Below are 16,808 nucleotides of genomic sequence, written 5' to 3' on the forward strand. Positions count from 1 at the left end.
AACAAAGCTTCTTTCTTATAATTGCATGCCTGTGGAACTGCCTTCCATTTGCCTGCTTTCCAGCTGACTACAATATGGTCATCTTCAAGTCCAACATAAACAAGTTCTTGATGAGCCGTTCCTCTTAAGTAATCCAAATTACTAAATTTGTAATACTAACGATTACTTCGATATTATTCCATTCACTACTGTACATTTATTAACCCTTATCCCCGAGTGGCTTCCAGCCTTGATAAGCGGTGACTCCTTTGTAAAAAATAAAATAATGGTCTGTAGCCAGAAAATGGAAACAAAAATGAAATTAAATAGCTAACCTTAATAAGGTAGGGTAAAGCATATAAATTAAAACAAGTTGCCCAGAATATTGCAGATATATAAACAGATCAATAGAGGACAGATTATATATATGAGAGAGAGAGAGAGAGAGAAAGAGAGAGAAAGAGAGATGATTGTCCTAGATAGCTTCAGAAACTGAAAGAAAGAGTATTTTGAAATTCTTTAATACAAACTGTTTGATTTTCTATAAAGAACACACAAACTTTTAATTAATATCATATCAACTCTAACAATTTAGAATACGTCTATTACATCATATATAATCGAGTGAGATTGCAAATTAAAACTGACAAATATGAAATAATGTTATTAGTTGTAGTGAATCAATATCGATTTGAATTAGAAATGCTCAAAGACCCAGCAGCAGACAAAACTTGGATATAATCAATTTCAAGGTGAAATGGTGCCAAAAGGCCGATAAAAACATATTCACATTACATCTATAATCTATGTCTACTTTAAAGAATACAAACTAACCGATTTACTTAACGTTGCTGGGGACCATATACGTTGAAGATAAATATTTGACAAAAGTATGAACATGGATTATATTTAGCAAATAACTCCATTCAGCCTGCACATGTTTTCAAGGGTACAAATACTGTCTTACTAATAATTAGTTATCAACAAACTAAAATATTCAAGAGTTTTAATATTATAGTAGATCACCCATGACCCAGTGGGTCAGTATTTATTAAATCTATCCATGTATTACTAAAACTTTTGTGTCTTGTTACTTTGTCATCTTTTTTTCCTTTCATTTTTGTCTTTTTTTTAAAAACTCATTTTCACCCCAAACAAGATATATTGTCACTTTGATATGAGGCTACTATTTGGGATCGTATATAGCAGAGGATTGAGGGGAGTTGAGCAGTGAGATTGTTGTAAGGGGGCGTATCCCAAGTGATACGTTTCTTTCTTTCTCTTTTACATGCCTTAATGTGCCAACGTATTTCAAAATGTCTGTCACAAAGCAACGTACCCCTACAATACAAAGTAATGTGCCCCCCCCTCCAAAAAGCGCTCCCCAACTCCTCCAAGTGATCTGCTTTATGGAGCCTGGCACATCTCATTAGCATGCGTATAGCACGACTTTGCGAGATTGTCCGAGACTGTGAGTGTTAAAACCTCACAGATGCCATCTTGGATCTCTTTTCATCCCAACCTGCAGGAAAGACAGACACGAAGGCATTTGAAAGGTAGGCCGTTCCTATTTTCCCCCACAGAGATATTTGTTCACACTACATTTAAACTTCTGCAGGTTAGTAAAGTCAAAATCCAGTAATCCAAGTTAAGATACTCTAAGAGTAGAAGGCTTCCTTCAACAGTAAACGGTTTGAATTTTACTACTTTTCATGTTAGTCAGGTGTATGTATGTCGAGCGGACACAAATGCTGTGAGTTCATCAGAGCACATTCCATTAAAGTACTTTTAAAATAAGCACAGGAATGTGACGTTATGGCGATGGGACATGAGCTAGAGCTTGGTTGATAGTTTGGGACCTATTAGATTTGAAACTCTTTTTTGGACACTTTCTAAGAGGGAGAGACTAGTGGCAGATGCACCAGCCCAGATGTGATAACAATGCTCTATGCAGGGGGGAATTTTGTCTTTGAAAAAATATAGGATGTTCTCTGGTGCAAATAATTTTTTCACACTGTAGAGGGATCCACCTTCTTTGCAGCAGCCTTGGCAACGTCCTCATGCATTTGTTCCAATTCATGTTACCTGTGAAAGTTAGGCCGAGGAGCTTGAAATATGTGCTTTCGGGTAGGGTGTCATTTGTCATGGCAATCAGCGAATGTGAAGGATTTCTTTAGTTGTTAAAGGAAAGAAGCTCAGTCTTAGTAGCATTAAATGTCATCTTCCATTTACTCCCACAATTTAGTTAGAGATTTAAGTCCGTTTCCTAGAGTTTCTGACATTGCTTTAGATTTGTGTACATTTGTTTTCTCTTATGTCTATTATGGAGCGTGTTGTCATGTGGAAATATACCTATCTCAAACACAATTTTATCAGGAGGTCATTTATGAATACAAGCAATAATGAAGGTTTAATGATTGATCCTTGCGGTACACCTGCAGTCATGTTGTTAAGAAGTATGACACCGAGGACCATTGAATTTTTTGTTTTATTGTCTAGGAAGGATCTGATTATGTTGAGTATTGTCCGCCTTTAATTTTCGTGACAAGCCCGTCATGCCAGACCTTGTCTTCTTTATCTGTTCATCTCTTGATACACAAGATAAGGTCTCAATTTAAACAGAGTTGCAAGGCACTGGACAATTACTTTGACGTTACAAAGACATGATGTTACATAGGAATGACGTTAGCCATTAAACAAAGACAACTCATGACCCCAAATGTTAAAAATAGTCTATTTTGGCACTATCTTTCTTTCTGTCTGTCTCTCTCTCTTTCTCTCTCTCTCTCTCTCTCTATATATATATATATATATATATAAAGTGTGAAAAATTGTTTATGGCTATTAAGTACACAGAAACGTGTATGTAAAGATTTGTGAGGCGGTTAGCCTAACGATTCCCTGTGGGGATAAAACGTGAGCACTTCTGTGCAGCTTAATTGCCATAAATATATTTTCATAGTTTACTAAACTCTTTTAATGTATTGAGCACTGGTGAAGTAAATAGTGAAATATATATTTACAATATATTTTATATTCTCAGTATTATACATGTATACATGAAGAAGAAGAAGAAGAAGAAGAAGAAGAAGAAAAAGAAGATGATGATGATGATGATGATAATAATAAAAGAAATAGATACATACATACATACATACATACACTGTTTAGCCCCATATGTTCTAATCCTACTATATACAAGGCAGGCTGAAAATCCGTTTGTCCTCGTTCTGTCAGCCATGACTGCGTAGAAGTCTTGATACTTAGAATACATTCATAGCTGCTGAATTAAATAAAGACTCTGTTTGAAATTCTGTACACATTCCCAGAGTTCAACAAACGAATCTGACAAAGGTTAGAGGTTACCTTGGCTGAAACGCTGTGAGAATAGCATCCAAGATGAGAAGAGTAGTTCGAATAAATCAAATAATAAAAACAATATCCAACATAATTGAAAATCATTCAACATCTGTATTAGCTACTCAAATAACGAAGTAGAGTCTACATTATTTTATGCATTGTTGATGATAAAAACTAAATGTTTCTTTCTGCTTACTTTTTCCAAGATAAATTATGCACTCCGACTCCTCTGAAGAAAGCCTCATCTAAATAATATCAAAACATAAGTTAGCTAAAACTAAAATTATATTAACTACGAAAAAAATAATTTCTCATCTGCTTCTTGTTCATGTATCTAATCTTTTTTTTTTTTTAAATTTCTAATTCACCCGAAACAAGATACAGTGCCACTTGCATATAGGGAGCTACTATTTGGGACATAATTTGCGCGGACACTATGTAAGGAGTTGAGCAGCAAGATACCTTTTCACATTACACTTGAACTTCTGCATTTTAGTGCAGTTAGGGAAGCAGGAACCTGGGAGGGAATTCCAAAGTCTAGCAGTTCCAGGGAAGAAACTATTAGTGTAAAAGTGTTTTCAGCATCTAGCGATCACTACTGTGTGAGGGTGCGATTTTGCTGCTTGTCGGGTTTGCTCGGGATATTTATGTTGAGGGATTACAAGGGCTTGGAGTTCATCCGAGCACCTTTGTTACAATACTTGTAAAACAGACACAGGGGTGCAACGTTTTGTTGATGGGACAAGGACTGGAATTTTGTTGACAGCGTTGGACTTCTCAGGGCAGTGATTCTTTTTTTTAACCCTGTCTAGAAGAGAAAGGCTAGTACTCGTAGCAAACGCACCAACTCAAATGTGGCAACAATGCTCCATAAATAAGCAGATGCTGGCCTTGTAGCAGTACAAGATACTCCAGTGTTAATAACGCTCTAGCACAGTAGAGAGAGCCCACCTTCTTTGCAGCAACCTTGGCAATGCTCTAAATGTATCTGTTCCAATTCATGTTTCCTGCGAACGTTAAACCAAAAATTTTAAATAATGAACTTTCAGGTAGTGCATCATTAGCCATGGCTATCAGTGGTTGAGAAGGTTTCTTGTAATTATTAAAGGAAAGAAGCTTAGTTTTGACATAATTGAGTGTTACCATCCAATTATGTCCCCATTTCACTACAGACTAGAGGATTTCCTCTAATGTTTCGGCCATTGTCTTAGATATGTGTTTATTCGTTTTCCCCTTATGTCTATTAAAGAGCGGTATGTTGTCAGCAAATATATCCATCTCAGAGACAATTGGTAGATCATTTATAAATAAGATGAATAATAAGGATTCAAGTTAAAGAAAGTTGTATTAGTATTACGTTGAGTTTTTATGTATTATGTTCCTTTGATTTATTGCAAGTGTATTGATAGTAATAATGAGTATTTTTATGTAGATTATTACATACACCTACCCAGTGTGTCCTGAGATTGTAGTTTAAAATTTTACTTTATTTAGACATCATTTTTTAAACTTATACGTAAAAATAAATGAAATTTTGTTGTACTGAGGCAATGCCTTTTTTTTTTTAATTTAAAATAGTTGATTTTGATTTTTTGGTTATAATTTAAAAGATGAGAACAGTAGTTTGAACAAACCATATAATACAAAAAAAAACATACATCATTGAAAACCACTCCACATCTGTACCGCCTTCTACCAAAGTGACAGAGTAGAATCTACTTTATTTTGGTGATGATGATGATGATGATGATGATAAAAGATATATATTTGGGTTTTTTTTTTCCGTTTTCCAACGTAAATAAAGCAGTATCTCCCTCGAAGCAAGCCAGATTGTGAAAATACATCCAATGAAAATATTGATCAATTTTCTTTTTATTCACTGATGAATAGATAACAATAAATAATAAATGGCACATCAACCCTCACAGCGCTTGATCCTCAGTTCTCCAATTGTTCAATAGACGGAATAACAAAACAAAAATGAAAACTAAAGAAATCTATGGACATCTCTGCTATGAAGCTTGGAACTGAAAAGAAGCAGCTCGGAATTGTCTTCGACTGGTTATCAACAACAGTCCTCGTATGTCCCTTCGGGCCGAACTCAGACATTGGCTATTGATTTGACAAGTACCGATAGAAAGCCTTCTATCTAGAGCGACGATGATGAGCAATGCAGATATGTGAAAACCCCAAAAAGATAAACGCACTTGCTTTGAACTCTTTTTATGGTTTCCTTTCGGCAAAGTATAGCACAAAAGAGCTGTTTTGCTTTGCTTCTATATACAAGCAAGAGGAAGTTTGTGTGTTTGTTCTTTATATAAATGAATTATGCTGCACCAAAATAGTGTTTTTTAAGGTAGTGAATCAGATATATTAAGTGTCATAAGTAATAATTTATATATGAACAGTAAAATTTCTCATGTAATTCCGTGATTTTATATGAATATTTGTGCAAACTCTGGCGAAGCATAATTTTTCCATCATTTTGACAAAGTTTGCACACACACACACACACACATATATATTCTTAAGTCTATATGAAAAATATATATATACGTAAATTCTATGAACAAAGTTTATTTCTTAGAACTGCACGCCTATGGAATTGTCTTTCGTTTTCCTGCTTTCCAGCTGACTACAATATGGTTGTCTTCAAGTCTAACGTAAACAAGTTTTTGATGAGCCGTTCCATATGAGTTAACAAATTTACCGAATTTCCGTTACTAAAGATTACTTTATTTTCCAATTGTGTACTGTACGCTATTTAACATTTATCCTCGAGTTGCCTCTTGGCCTTGATAAGTGGTGATGCTTTTATATAAAAAAAAATTAAGGTATATATTCTTATAATATTATCCAAATTGTTTCGAATAACAAGCTCAATAAAATTATGTTTCCTGCTTCAGAGATTGGTTCATTGCATCTCAATCATCAAAGAAAAGAATCAGTCCACAATCATAATTTTTGTTAATTTTTAAAAGGGAATAACAAACAGAGATAAGACCCTCCCCTCCCCCCAAAAAGGTATTTAACACCATGTCGGAAGGTTCTAATTTTCTCATGTTTCTGGCTTACCAATCTTCTCTTTCTAAAACACGTGCAGCCAAATACATTAAAGATAATTTTTCATTATGGATTGTGAAACTCACGTAAAACAGTAAAGAAAATATATAGTCGTTCGCCGAAATAAAAAATAAAAAATAAACAAAAGTTATAATTAAAGGCAAATTCCTTGCTCTGGTCAGTCAAATGCAAGCAACCAGTATATATATATATATATATATATATATATATATATATATATATATATAATATACATAGAGAGGAGAAGATTGGCAAGCCAGAAACATGAGAAAATTAGAACCTTCCGACATGGTGTTAAATACCTTTTTGGAGGGAGGGGAGGCTCTGAATACACTATATACCAAATTTCAAATCTGTAGATCACAAAATTGTTGAGTATATAGGTTGAGAAATGTCCTCATATACACATTCTCACTTTTATAGAGATATAGATATGCATATTCATTCCTATATTATTTTATATGCTAATTAAAATATCACAGAATAGTTCTTAAAATATTATTCCAATTTTTATTAAAGTGAAATTGTCTGTGTATGTGTGTGTGTGTGTACATTACCCTACCAAAGTACTCTGTCAAGTTTAAGTCTACAGACTCGAGATTTGACATAAGGGGTATTAAGATTTGGGAAAATATTTTTAAACGTTTCTCAACCAGAAATCTGGCTGTCAAGGAGTCAAAGTTTACTGATTTGACCTTTGAAAACTCTACGAAACTCCTCTGCCAATTTTGGGTCTAAACACTTGAAATTTTAGATGTAGGTTACTTGGACATGGATCAAACTCTTAATTTGATTTGAGTCCAAAACAATAAATGTTAAGGGGTCAAAATTGGGATCAAAGTTAAAAACAATTCGACACCGGCGGTCGTTACCAAATTACTCAGCCAATTTTTGATCTAAACATTTGAAATTTAAAAAAAAAGTTTATTCAGACATAGGGCAAGCTTTTTAATTATATTTTGGCCGAAAATTTTGCTGCCAAGAGTCAAAGTTCAAAAGATTTTACCTTGGCGCTCTAGCAAACCATTTAGCCAATTTTGGATGTATACATTTGAAATTTTATATAAAGCGTATTCAGACATGCAGCAAGCTTTTTTAATCAGTTTTGGGGCGAAAATTTGGCTGCCAAGAGGTCAAAGTTGACAGAGTTGATCTTTGCAGACTCTATCAAACACCTTCGCCAATTTTGGGTCTAAACACTTGAAATTTTAGATGTAGGTTATCTGGACACGAGTCAAACTTTTTAATATATATATATATATATATATATATATATATATATATATATATATATATATATATATATATATATATATATATACATAGGCACATAAAGTTATAAACAGTACATACGACCCGAACAAAGTCGGGCTGAACTGCTAGTATATCTATAAAAGTGAAATTGTGTGTGTGTGTGTGTGTGTGTGTGCGTGCGTGCGTGTACATTTCCATATCAAATTACTCTGTCAATTTTAAGTCTACAGACTCGAGATTTGACAATAAGGGGTATTGAGATTTGGGAAATTTTTTTAATCGGTTTTCGGCCAGAAATTTGGCTGCCAAGGGGTCAAAGTTTAACGATTTTACCTTTGCAGACTCTACCTAACCCTTCTAATTTAGGTTTCCTTTTTTTTCCACCGTTAAATTATTGAATCCCCTTTTGTAATTGTTGATTTCCTAGTGGAAAGTCAACTTAAGCAAGTACTCAGTCTGCGATATGTTGAATTTAGTAGGCATTTCTTGGAAGTTCAATGGGATTTTTAAAATTTTATTTTAGCATTTTTTATCAAAGCTTTTTTAGACTATATATATATATATATATATATATATATATATGTATATAACTGTGTGTGTGTGTGTTAATGGCAAAAAATATGCGACTCGGAACAGAAAGATTGTCAACAATAAATCGAGTAAATTAATGTATGACATTGGAAAAGAACAAAGGCACATATGAGAAGATCGTTAGGCTGCTGGTGTATGATCAAAGCCAAACGGGACAAAATCAAAAGAATAAGTCATAATTAAAAACTGATCCAATCTCAAAAGCTGAAACTACTCATGTCAAATACTGTGTCATATTTGAGGGTACTTGATACGGTGCTTAATACTTGATACGGTGCAGAAAAATATCTACAATTTGATTGGATCTAATCTTCTTCTTTTCTGTAACCTGTCTCACAGATGTAAGAGAGGTTGCAGAAAAGTCTATATTTTTGTTATAAATACGATTATGTGTTCTTCAGAATTATCTCATCTATTCCCTGCCTCCTCTGGTCAACTGGTGTAATTACAATTGGATCCTATTTGATACAGTCATTCAGTTGATCTATTATTATACGAAAGTTAACTAAACGTTAATCTTTCATTCTTATTAGCTCCTTACAACAAATGGCTTCACGCCTTGTCTGGAGCGATTTATATTTGAAATAAAAACAAAACAAAAAAAACAAGACTGTCCCTAATTTTTTGTGCCAGTAATCTTACAAACAAATATCGCGCATATTCTGGATGCGTGACAAATTAAATAAAGCAAACATGGAAATGATATTTCTCTCTTGATGTGTGCAGAGCAAAACAATTTACAACAGGACAAGTCATCACGATAAACTCATTCAAGTTTGATAAATAAATCTCAAAAGATAAACTACTGTTGTCATATCTGGGCTGGTCAATCTCTCCCATTTGAGGGATGGTAAGTTGTAGAAACATGTCTGCAATTTGGCCCCACTCCTTTGTTCTTCTTTGCAACTTCTCTCTCACAGACATCATGTTGCTAGTCTCAGTCTTTTCTATAAATATTAATTTTTAAATGAAAATCGCTCCACACAATGCATGAAGTCACTTAATGTGAGGAGCTAAAAAAATACTTCAAAGTCCCAAAACTAACCAGCAATAAGTGTTAAATAAATAGATTTTAAGCTGTAAAACAGAAATTCTTTCTCCTTTGTCAGAAACATCGCTCACGGAATGTGAGGACTCAGAGACAAAATAAAGAAAGCAAGAGTTGTCAGGCTAGTGAAAGTAAACCCAAGTTCCACTTTTTACTATTACGGTAATAGAGTGTGCGTTCCTCAGAATTGTTTGATCCATTCCCTGCTTCCTTTGTTCCAGCTCGTTTGACTCGTTGGTCTAGTAGTCTCCATCAATTTGCTAGTTTGATACCTTATTGTAATACAGCTTTCTAGTGTAGTAGCTTCTTCCGAAGAGCTGCAAGCTTTTGAAACTTCCTGCTGACTGTTTTCCTCCTACATATAACCTTGTTTTATTTTTTGTTTTTTTTAAGACTAAGGTAAAAAGCCATCTCTTGTCTTTGAGATAATCTTCTTTCATTCATGAAGTTCCTTACATCAAGTGGCTTCATGTTTTATCTCAAGCACTTTTCATAGTAAAAATATATGCCTAGAATCTCTCTATGGAAAGGCATTTAGTATGATAATGCACATAGTATAACTTTTCATAGTTTATTTTCATGTTTAATCGTTGGGAATCAGGACTAAGACAGTATTTCATAATCCAAAAAATTACCAGATAATCATTAGAGATAGAAACCCACACACACATATATGAGTTTATATATATATATATATATATATATATATATATATATATATATATATATATATATAAACTCATATATGTGTCGAGTTTGTATTACTGTATACATAGATTCGAAAAGTTGTCAAAAACAAATATATAACAAATAAATGTTATCAAAGGCAAGATAAGTTACTGTTCTACCAAACTGGATATGTTTTTAGTGTTTTTATTCAATGTAACAGGTTTATTCAACTCGAAAACCATACAGTGTTTACCAATGTATTGGAAAATTCAAGATGGCGTCTGACTCTCTCTTTAACACAGTAAGTTTGGGAAAAGGTATTATAAATAAAAAGCTGGATAAAATACTGTTAAAAACTCGCTCAATATATGTTACTGTAACATAGGTTGATATATATTTGGTGACAATCAGAGACCCTCCCTCCTCTTCGAAATAGAAAAAGTTAGAGTTAACCCGCCTGATTATCATCTTTAAAATGAGTTGTTGTTTTTTGCTTTGTTTTTTCAGGTTTTTGACTTGTCGTTCATCTCATCTTTCTTAAGCACCTTACTTATATTTTTTATGTGGAAAGCTGTCTGCAATTTTTATTAATATTTGATCGCATCTGCAAAGCAACCAAATAAACTAAAGACAATAATGTTTTGTTATGAGTTGTGAAACAAAGTTAAGACGATAACAAAGAAAATGTGGACATTCGCCAAATTAAAAAATAGAAAATAAACCAAAAAATAATATTATGAACTGATTTTTCATTTGGTTACTGGGATGAAATCAACCGGTATATATATATATGTGTGTGTGTGTGTGTGTGTGTGTGTGTGTGTGTGTGCGTATCATTATTAAAGACTATTAAAGCCCCCCCCCCTCTTTAGGTTGAGCACTGTCGCAAATGTACTTTCATCCGATGATTTGTTTTGCTATTAAGTGAAGTATACTGTCCTTTGTAAACTGTGAAACGATGTGCACGTGCTTCTTTAATAGAAACTTGATAAGGGACATTTGCAGGCACCGATTCGTAGCTTTGTGGGTAGAACTACCGACTGTCAACTCGATGGTTGTAGGTTCGATCCACGGCTGGGGAAAGGTACTTGTCTAGCCACACGGATGACTTGTGATACAATGAAACAGCACTGTATGCGGATGAAACACACACATTGTATGTATATATATATATATATTTGGGGTAGAGAGGGCTCCCGTAAGCTGTGGTGAAGGCAACCTTTCTAGGAGAAGCAAATCTCTGATTTAAAAAACCATAAAGTGGAAGACCAGTACCCGCATTAAGCTGGTCTGCAGCTTAATTTGTTGCTGGCTATCTTGCTCTTGCTTGTTGCTGGATCTCAACATTTTGAACCGAGAGAGAGACTTAGCTGTCGTATAAAGCTAAGACTCTGTAACATCATATTTGTATAGATACTCCCTCAGACATTTGGGCTCATGGATTTTAAATGTCTGAGGGAGTGGCACTCATCTGACAAGACGTTGCAATCATCATATATATATATATATATATATATATATATATATATAGGGCACTGTGAGTGCGTTCGTTCCCTACAAACTCCAAAACGGAATGGCCTATTTGTCTGAAAGTTCATACACATGTATTTTTGTTTTATTTTACTTCAGTCGAAGTTCTCAGAAATCAAGGGCCCCACTACCTGGAGCTAACACTTGAACTCTATATGAGGTACATAGATATTCGAATGTTCTATTTGATGTCTTTATTTGTCAAACACAGAGTTCGTAAAGAAATTGAGAACATAATTTTCCTCTCCCCAATTAATCATTTTTATATCTTGTATATCTTTTATTTTGGTCTCTTGGTCTTACTGGATTCCAGGACAAGAATTTATCTAGTCTGGTGGAGTATCAAGCTTCGTGCTGTTACTTGAGGTAATATCACGTGGAGAAGGTGCACCATTACTCGTAAAAGCTAATATAAGTTAGCCATAGTTAGGAGATCTTATTTGGGTAGCAAATACTATGTGATTTTAAATATTTGGTCAGGGTTTACTTCTAGAGAAGTCTTTGTCTAGCAGTGTTTTAGATAGGCTTTGTATTAAAATACCGCCGATAATTATCAAAATCTGATAATCCAAAAAAAAAAAAAAAAATCCAAGAAGAAACAGCCTGATTGTGACCAAAGTTAACTCTTTTATCCATGCAGTCTAACACCACAAATGAATTTGAGAAGTTTTATCACCACACAAGCACAAGTGCTTGCCATATAAAATCAACTGTAGGTTCTTTGATAAGACAGGGGAACGTTTATATGAATGCTTCTCTTTTAGAGCACAATTGAACCAAGATATTTGACTTTTGCATTTAAAACTTTAATTCAAGTCATTATATAAAAATAATTTAATAAATTCAACACATGTCCTCTACAGTGCAATGTAGACTACAATGACGGCTGGAAGGCATGCGAAGCTTCCTTCTGGTGCATCGCAGTCGATCCCCAACTAGAGTAGCCAATCAATTAATTTGATTCAAACATGAACAATTTTACTGATTTTGATAACAATATAAGTATTGGAATTGTGGAACATAGTCCTCATTCATTCTTGGACAACATCGAGTCTCCCTGATTATTCATATATATATATATATATATATATATGTGTGTGTGTGTGTGTGTATGCATATTTAGGCAGCATGTTTCCATTTAGAAAAACGTTAATAAATAACATGCAATGCTTTGATTTGATGAAGCTTTTGATAAAGCCATCAGATGTTTATTAGCGATAGAAACAAATTCATATATATATATATATATATTTTCTGTAAAAGTCTGAGGACGCTACAGACGGCCAAAAAAACGGCCGTGTAGCCGAAACAATAATGTAACTTAACAGAAAGATACGGTAATAAAAAATAAAACGCATATTTGCTCTACAACAGTATTGAGCACTTTCTTCAGTTTTTATTAATTACCATCTCCACTATATATATATATATATGTGTGTGTGTGTGTGTGTGTGTGTATATATATATATATATATATATATATATATATATATATATATAATGTATGCAAGCCGTTCCAAAAGTAAGGCTTACTATTGTTTTAACTAGAAACCTAAAACGTTGAAGAGCTATATGAGATGGAGGTGGTATTATTAAAACAATCGACTTTTTGTGCTCCAGAATGTATTTTTCTACATAGTCAACACCATTCGCAATGCACTTTTGACAGTTTTGTTTGATGTCTCAGTTGTAAAAGCCTGGAGCATGCTTTGTCACTCATATCTCTGTAGGCATTTTGAAATCGGCTAACCCATACTCCTAACTCTGCTGGCATAAACTGCATCAGTTTCATAAATGTCAAACAGGCGCTGGTGAATTTTAACATGGATGATGCGTCTCTGTTTCTGATGTATGTCTGTGCCAGAGGTTGCTTTCTTAGCATTTCACACCGTCAATATCTGCAACAGAGATAGAACTTTCAGGTCATAAATACATGAGCTCAGTCATCATAGTAATGCAATTTGCAATTAATAGGCATTACTTCTGGAACATCCCTCATGCATATGTTTATGGTGTAAGCAGATGAACCTATTTAAAAAATAAATGGTTTTACAGTTACAACTAAACATTGTGTTAGCTATCGGTGGCAGTTATGGCCCTAGAATCATGATGTATACCTGTAACATACTCTTGTTAATTATACCATTGTGTTTGATCACGATAAAGTTGCAAAGCCACAACGAATATATAAGTATGACTATATGTACAGAATTGTCCCTAAACTAATAAACCGATCATTATGTATTTTGAAATCGAGCTGCTAGGAATACAAGGTTATAATGTGGGCTATATTTAATTTAGTTTTATGCAGTGGAGATAAAGAAGGGGTGGAAGCACTTCATGAAAATTCAGGTACCTCTGATTTTTGTGAAAAGTTTAATAATAGTTATTACACATCAATTAATAAATATTCCCTAAATTTCAGTTTCCTTAAAGAGTTTGTTTAGGGATTTTAACATGAGTACAAGTTCGTATTTAAAAATTGAAATATTTTAGAATAGTATTGAATTTAATTCAAAATCATTAGACACCAATTGAGCACGATTCCCTGAATGTCAATTTCTTTTAGGATTCCTTCAGACATTTTTAGACATTTTCTTGAATCAAAATCATTCAATGTTTTTTTAAATCAAAATTGGAATAAGGATTCTAGACATAAAGTTTGATATTATTATATATTGATTCTAATCTTCAGAAGGGTATATAATTTTATCTCTCCTGAGATGAGTATTCTTTTAGTTAGTTCATATACTAGCTGTACTGTCCGGCGTTGCCCAGGAGTGTATTTACTTACAATTTGTTTTATGTCAGTTATTTTTGCAAACTATTTCTTTTTGTACATATCAAAGGTAAGTAACTCTGTATTAACGATTAGAAACTTCTTTTCTTTTTTTTTTAGATGACAGCCATTAGAATATAATTTTTTCTGAAAGGAATTAAATCGAATTACATTTAATATTTTTTTTTACAATATGCTGCAACGATCCACAAGAACTGATGAACCTTAATCAAATATTGATTCTGTTGAAAGAAAGCTATCAATGAAAAAGAAACGAGTAACAGACTGACTTTACTTTATGTGTGAGATATATTTTTGTTGAACTGTTTTATGTTTGATATCCAAAAGGCAAAGTGGAGGATGGTATATATAAAAAAGAAACATCAATTTTTACTAGTCCTTTACCCTTCTGTGTACATCAAACCAAACAAAGTTATATATATATTTTCAGAATGAGAGGTATTATATAATTATTTCCAAAGCCAAACAGCTTCGCAGCTCAAAAGACCCATGACAGCCAACTAATTGGAAGTCCAAGACTAGAGTTTCACCCTACTTGGGCTTATCAGTTGGACATCATCGAATTTTGCCACGGTTTTCTTGATCTGTGTTAGTTAATATACTTTCCTGCGTGTGGTGCGTTTGCTTATGTGGCAGAGTACTTGCCTTGCATGCAGGAGGCTCGAGTTTTGAATCCCAAGTTCGGATATGTCTAACTGATAAGCCCAAATGAGGGCGAAACTCGAGTCTTAAACTTCCAGGTAGAATTTGATAATTTAATATATATATATATATATATATATATATATATATATATATAGTCATCCACATACAGTAATGTTTCGCTGTTTCACAGCTCATCAGTATGGCTAGATAGGCAACTCTTTTGAGCTGTGACGTTTTTTGGCTGTGGAAATAATATATATATATATACTAGCAAAAGTACCTGTCGTTGACTGAGTTCAAAATCAGCCTACAGAAAATGGATTCTGATTTATGAAAATATGATAGGTTATGAAAAGGAAGGGTTGTAAAGAGATAGCTTCGAATTTGGGTGTATCAAAACCAAAGCAAAATATGATGAAAGTAAAAATAAAATGGATAAACCCCATAATTTATTATACCATACTTGTTCACATTGAAACACTTATCACAATATTTTGTGGATCTATATTAAAAAAACCTTGTTAAACTTTGTGACATATTTCCATTCTATGGAGGTCAGGCGCGAACGAACACCCCATAATTTTATTATACCATATTTCTTCAAACTGAAACAATTATCAAAGTATCCTTACGCAGATAGATATGAAAAGTCTTTATTAAAGTTTGTGCCTATTTCCATTCTATGGAGACCAGACCCCACAATTTTATTATACCATCCCTATTTAAGTTAAAACATACTTATCAAAGTATTATTATGTACATCTATATCAAAAACACTTGTAAACGTTTTTTTAATTTTTTAATTTTTTATGTCCATACTTTGTGGACAAGGCGCGAACGCAGACCCCACAATTTTAATGAACCACCGTTCTGCAAGATCAAACATACCCATTCCTGTGTCTCGATACATCATTATATGTAATCAGTTTTTTAAAATAGTCAACCATATAGGAGCCTATTCGTGACCAGACACACACACGCATACATACACAGGCATTCAGCTTTATATATATATATATATATATATATATATATATATATATATATGTTATTTCCACAGCCAAACAACGTCACATCTCAAAGAGTTGCCTGTCTAACCCCACTGATGAGCTGTGAAACAGCGAAACAGTACTGTATGTGGATGACTATATATATATATATATATATATATATATATATATATATATATATATATATATATATATTATCAAATTCTACTTTTTTCCATACATTGTTTTCAATCCTGTTATGGCGTTGTTCATCTTCCAACTGATTTTCTCATTAACCTTTACCTTCAAGTGGCCCCTGGACTTTGATAAATGCTGATCGCTTCGTATAAATCATAGCCCAGCAGCTATTTAAGGTCTAAACCCGATCTTGATAATACCCTGATACTAAAAGAAATAAAATAAAAGTTATTACCTGATGTTAAAAGCTTAGCAACTGTTGATATGACGTCACAAACGTAAAACCAACCTGAGAAATGAGTTAAGAGAGAAACAATAAACATTTTAAGAATCTATAAATAAAAAAATAAAAATAAAACACCGAGCAATCTTTTTTGACATTGGATGATTTTCAACAACCCCTTTTCTCTACTACAAATATTGTTTACACACACACACACACACACATACACACAATATATATATATATATATATATATATATATATATATATATATATATATATATGTATATATATATATATATATATAAAAAAGACAATCTGTTTATTATTTTATTTTACTACTACTGACAGGAAGTCTCCACCTCTCCAGGACTGTATTCTTTCTCCCACCCAGCCGTTCTTCTTGTTGACACTTTATAGAGGGATAGGTCTCAGGAT

The 16,808-nt window shown here is 33.3% G+C and overlaps 1 protein-coding gene across 1 annotated transcript in view; it reads right to left on the reverse strand.

Moving 5' to 3' along the window:
- Window positions 1-16,581, reverse strand: part of LOC145290933 (rabphilin-3A-like) — a 1,108,728-nt gene extending 1,092,147 nt beyond the window's left edge. The window contains exon 1 of the mRNA XM_080136609.1: window positions 16,383-16,581. The gene's annotated coding sequence lies outside the window, so the exon portion shown is untranslated. The remainder of the gene's footprint in view (window positions 1-16,382) is intronic.
- Between the last annotated feature and the right edge of the window lie 227 nt (window positions 16,582-16,808).

This window comes from Euprymna scolopes, chromosome 1 (assembly GCF_053919585.1).
Source record: "Euprymna scolopes isolate OS-2025 chromosome 1, ASM5391958v1, whole genome shotgun sequence".
NCBI lineage: Eukaryota > Metazoa > Mollusca > Cephalopoda > Sepiida > Sepiolidae > Euprymna > Euprymna scolopes.